Consider the following 6,096-nt stretch of genomic DNA (forward strand, 5'->3'; position numbering starts at 1 on the left):
GGTGACCTGCTCTGTTCCCTCGTGGTTCGGTCCTGGTTCCGATTCAGGAAGGAAGACAGACAGCTCCTGATCCAGGGTCCTGATCCGGGGCCAGGATATGTGACCAGCCATGTCAGAGGTCCACTCTCTCCCACCAGTAACACTGGATGTTAGCAGGTCCTCATGGGCTGCAGACTGCACACAAAGACTGGACAGAAAAGCATAAAGGTTTATATAAGAAACTGCTGTACACACAGAAACATGACATGATATTATGAAATGTTAACCACAGTCAAGCCCATCTTTAACACTGTGTTTCAAGTACCTATGGAGCCATCTGAGTTTATTTTTTTGAAAAAATGTCCATATGTGTTGATTCAAGAATTAAGTATAATGTTTTGGTTCGACTGAGATAGGGGAAACTCGGTCCCTGAAATTATCATCAACAACAAAAAAGTAAGTTGATTTTGTATTTAATTTCAATAAAATGGTCATACACTCACATAAGAGACTTTGAAGTACAGTACTTTTATTAAACAAAACGATACGTGACAAGAAGAATAACTTCTCATTATGATAACGCTTTACTTTTTCTGTAAATCTGGTACCCTCACCTTGATTAAATGAATTTTAGAATACTTAGGAAAAGGTTCAACATCACATTACACACAGCTTCACTACTTTATGTCAAGTAAACATGAATTAAGGCACTATCATTATCTGACTTTAAAACACCAGTATCAACCTAAAGGGACAAGGTTGTCACTCTTCATAAGTGAAGCATTTTTACAGACACCATCACACCAACCATCACCATCACCATATCATCTACTCTGCCTCATCATACTCATTCTTTCCTTAATGTTTTTATTTTTTGTCATTTACCAGACGCTCTTATCCAGAGCGACTTACAGTTTAGTGAGTGCATACATTTTTCATACTGGCCCCCAGTTCCCTACTACATCCAAAACCAACATAATTAAATATAAACTAACTAGTACTACATTACATGTCGCTATACTCTATACATGGGCCGTCAGCATTTTCTGCTGGTGTATTCTGAGGTAGCTCCTCTCTGAGAACCTCTTCCCGCAGTGCATACAGGCGAACAGCCTTTCGCCCGTGTGGACCTTCAGGTGGCGCTGAACCTCTTCTCACACTGGGGCCAGCTGTAGGATTTCTCCCCTGTGTAGACCCTCTGGTGCCACTTCAGGTTAGACAAGTGGGAGAAACTAGCCTGGCACAGGTGGCAGCCAATCGGTTTCTCCCCCGTGTGCATCCTCTGGTGGATCTCCAACAGTTTGGGGAAACTGAATACGGGAAGCGCTTCTCTTTGGTGCTGCCACCTTTACTGATTCCATTTCCACTACTGTTATTTGTCAAGGGGCTTGTGTAGCCATTTAGTGTTGAGGCACTGGCATTGTCTGAGGTCTGGTTTAACATTAGGAGAGTGTGAGGAGGATGAAGGCCAGGGAGTGTCTGTGTTGTCGCAGGGTCCATGTTCCTGTTGATAGATCCTATAGAAGGCAGGCTGAAGGCAGCACCTGTTATGGGGTTAAAACCTCTTCCTGCAGGTGGTTGGCGGGAGGAGACTTCTTGGATTCCCAGACCCAGACGGGTTTAGCCAAGGGCCCAGCGGACAACATCACCGAGCAGGCCAGGACCAGAGGCGACGTAGTGGAGGTCAGTGGATGGGACAGCGTCCTCAACTCTGGGCTGGGAAACAACACTGTTAACCAGAAACAGACAGTCAAACACAAAACAACAACTGAAATTACTCTCCATGACAACAGACTGACTGAGACCAGCACAAGGCGTATATTTGGTCTGCGGGGATAGGGAGGTGTCTGTATGCGGTTGGAGAGAACAGACACAGACTCGGCTAGCGATGCTCCGTCCTGCTCCTATAGTTGTGATTCAGAGAGACTGATGTCGCCTCAGGTTAGAAAATAGACTTTAGAAACATGGCAGAGAACTCCACATATGGAGTTTTTTTTGTCAATTAGCTGGTGAAGTTCATACATTATAATGTGTGTTTTTGTATGTAAACACAAGTTGTACTGATCTAATTTTATGAATGAAGAAAAAGAAAAAAACATAACCAAGTGCAGCACTATTCCCATTGAAGATCTATTACTGTATGTAGGCTATATGTATTTCTCCCTTACCTTGCTCCCCCATCTTTAGTCCACTCAGCAGTTCAATGCTCTCTGGTCCGTCCTCTATCGTCTCCTCTTTGACTAGCAGCAGGTCAGGCTTCCCATCCTCCATGTCTACTGACTGTAAGCAATACAGAGTGAGAGGATGTCTTTTTCGTTATGTGTTGGACCCCAGTAAGACTAGCTGTCGCCATTGGCGTCGGCTAATGGGAATTCTAATAAATCAAATCAAATCTTATTCATTATGATCTAAAAGGCTAAACTGATTCTAGATCACCACTCGGGCCCTGACCTAATGCCATTCACAGTGGGGCTCACCTCAGTGAGACTGTGTGTGGTCCTGTGCTGCTCAGCTGGTTCCTCTGTGGGTTCAGGAGGAGGTGTAGTCTGGTTGTCCTCCATGACCATGGTCCCCTCAGGGTTCCCCAGACCCTCCTCACACCCCTCCTCCTTCACCAGCAGCACCTCTGGACCCTCCTCCTCCTGGAAGATAGAGGTGATACAAATTACACAGACATACACTCCCTCAGGTACGTACACACAGACAATAAACACACTTTAAACATGGAGTGTTAACCCATCCCCACTGCGCTTGAGTCCTATGCTGTAGTTACAGAATGACCCCCTTTTTTTTGGCACTAAATTACTTCCATAAAATACTAACTGGTACCCAACTACCTTCAGATGAGTCTTGTGTGGCTTGTGGGCATCTTAGAGCAAAACAACCGACATGTACGTGTCGGTTTATTTGAACTATTTTCATAGTTTGATTCATTTGTGTGTACCCCTTTAAGAAGAAAGAAATGAATGTAGCTCCGGTCTTTAGTTTTGAATGGTTTGAGCTAGAGACAAGCGGGTTTCTGCATTGTAAAGGTGAAACCACAGACACAAAGCCATGCTCCGTTTGTTTCTATGGCAGAAGCGGTAGTAGAGCTAAGTCTAATAATCATACTTGCCTGTGCTAATGGTTCTCACAGGTGAAGTAAAATGATAAATTACTTTGCTCATGAATGATTCAAATATAACAACAGCCTGACTGCAATTGACTTGAAACAATGATACAGATGTAACCATGTGCCATTCAATATATTACCTGAGTGGCACTGGTGCTCTCAAGTCAAAATTCCATGTGCATTCCACAGGTCACGTTTATAAGTGAGTGATCACATGTTTTTATCAAGATTCTGAAAAGTTTCTGGGCACACCTGAGAGTTCCTCAAGGCACACCAGTGTGCCATGGCACACCGGTTGAAAACCACTGCTCTGGACAGCAAGGCAGGGGAATCCTAACCATATTTGCTTCCCTGTTCTACGGGAGAACAGGATTCCAAGGTTCACTGTGAAACCCTGGCGAATCCCCATATGTGATATCGAAACAAGTATTTGAAAGAGAGCCAGGGTTATGAAAGTAACCTTAAGTTATAACGTGCTGTCTGGTGTATGCAGAATAGGGTGAGATCAGATGTGATGTATACTAAAGACAGTCTCAATGAAAGTCTTAGAATGAAAAGTCCCATTTTGTGTTTATTAAACATAAACAAGTTTTAAATACACCATATGAAAACTACACAAAACTCAACTAAAAATCGGTATGAACTTGATAAACTGCATAAATTCTCAATCAAAGTGTCTTGGGAAAAATTAAGTAGTTCAATGGATGTAATGAAACAGGCATTTGTGAACATCATATAGCCTACACAGTACAAACACAATATGTAACAAACTTATGTAACAGACTGGGTCCAAGCTCCCTGCCATCCAGGATCTATGTATCAGGCGGTGTCAGCGGAAGTCCCAAAATATGAAAGATGGCGCTGTACTGTATGGTACTGTATTTTGTGATTCTTTTGGTGTTAATATTTACTTTTTTGCACTAAATGTATTCGCTATAATTTCTTATGATTGACAAGAACCTTTGAACATCAGATTGGCACTTATTAACCTCAATTCCGGACTTTGACTCATCTTCCCTGGGCTCTTTGTGTACCTCCGACCCAATCTCCGGGCTAGAGGCATGAGAGCGGGCGCCCTGGTGAGACTAAGGCGAGGGAAAACCGGCCACCACTTCCCTCCATTCTATAATAAGACGGATGTCCTCCGATCACGGATTTGCTATCAACGGGACTCTCGTAACTGCAATATTCTGTTTTTCTGAAACATGGCTTTCGGACAAGATATTATTCCCCATGTCACTAAGACGTGATGCCCAACTTCTATCAACATGTCTCCTTCGCCACTAGGGGCGATAAAGTCCTAGACCACTGTTACTCAACCCACAAGCAAGCGTACAAGGCCCTCCCTCGTCTCCCCTTCGGCAAATCAGTTCATAACTCTATACTCCTGCTTCCTGTTTACAAACAAGAAGCTCAAACAGGAAGTACCCGTGACACGCTCCGTAGATAAATGGTCCTCCAAAGCAGAGGCTATGCTGCATGACTGCTTTGCTAGTGCGGACTGGAATATGTTCCGGGACTCCGTCGATAGCATCGACGAGCTAACCACCTCAGTCAACGGCTTCATCAGGAAAATGCATCACCGACATTGTCCCCACAGTGAAGGTTCGCTGCTTCCCCAATCAAAAGCCATGGATTAACACAGATGAAAGAGAACGGCTCTCCAGTTGGGCTGGTTTGTGATTCACTGACACCTTTCCCAGTCAGAGGAATAAGGCAACCTCACAGAGAGTTACACACACTAAATAACTTTATTTCCAGAGGACATATGAGATGGATGTGCTTTTCTGTCCCCACACTCCATCACTCTTGTCCACTTGGAGAGTGACTGAGGAGGCTCTGACCTGAGCAGGCAGAAGGTCTGTCAGGTGTCCTGGTGATCTGGTGAGCACTTGCAAGGCCGGGGTGCATTCTCAGAGCATGTGCAGACCAGCTGGGAAGCATCTTCAGGTTCATTTTCAATCTCTCCTTGTCCCAGTCTGTAATCCTCACATCTCAAGCTGACCACCATCAGTCGCTTTGTTAACAACAGCTGGTGCGCAATCTCTAATATTAAGGACGTTTCGAGGTTCTGGTCGCCTGAGCTAGAATACCTCATGATAAGCTGTAGAACATACTATTTACCAAGAGAGTTTCTCTATTTTTCATAGCTGTCTATTTACCTGCACAAACCGATGCAAGTTGTACAGGGCCATAAGCAAACAAGAAAGTGCTCATCCAGAGGCGGCGCTCCTAGTGGCCAGTGATTTTAATGCAGGGAAACTGAAATCCGTTTTACCTCATTTCTACCAGCATGTCACCTGTGCAACTAGAGGTGAAAAAACTCTAGATCACCTTTACTCCACACACAGAAATGCATACAAAGCTCTCCCTCACCCTCCATTTGGAAAATCTGACCATAACTTTATCCTCCTGATTCCTGATTGCAAGCAAAAACTCAAAGGGAAATACCAGTGCAAGTGGTCCCGGAAGTGATCCGATGAAGTGGATGCTAAGCAACAGGACTGTTTCGATAGCACAGACTGGAATATGTTCCAGGATTCATCTGATGGCATTGAAGAGTTTACCACATCAGTCACCAGCTTTATTAATAAGTGCATCGACGACGTCGTCCCCACAGTGACCGTACGTACATATCCCAACCAGAAGGGTAGGCGACAATACATCCACCACACTGACACTCGACTGCCGTGCACTACTCCAACACCCTCATTAAGTTTGATGACGACACGACGGTGGAAGGCCTGATCACCGACAACGATGAGACAGCCTATAGGGAGGAGGTCATAGACCTGGCAGTGTGGTGCCAGGACAACAACCTCTCCTTCAACGTCGGCAAGACAAAGGAGCTGATCGTGGACTACAGGAAACGGATTGCCAAGCACGCCCTCATTCACATCGACAGGGCTGTAGTGGAGCGGGTCGAGAGCTTCAAGATCCTCTGTGTCCAAATCACTAAGGATCTATCATGGTCCAAACACACCAACATAGTTGTGAAGAGGGCA

Source organism: Coregonus clupeaformis, chromosome 21, assembly GCF_020615455.1.
Source record: "Coregonus clupeaformis isolate EN_2021a chromosome 21, ASM2061545v1, whole genome shotgun sequence".
Classification (NCBI taxonomy): Eukaryota; Metazoa; Chordata; class Actinopteri; order Salmoniformes; family Salmonidae; genus Coregonus; species Coregonus clupeaformis.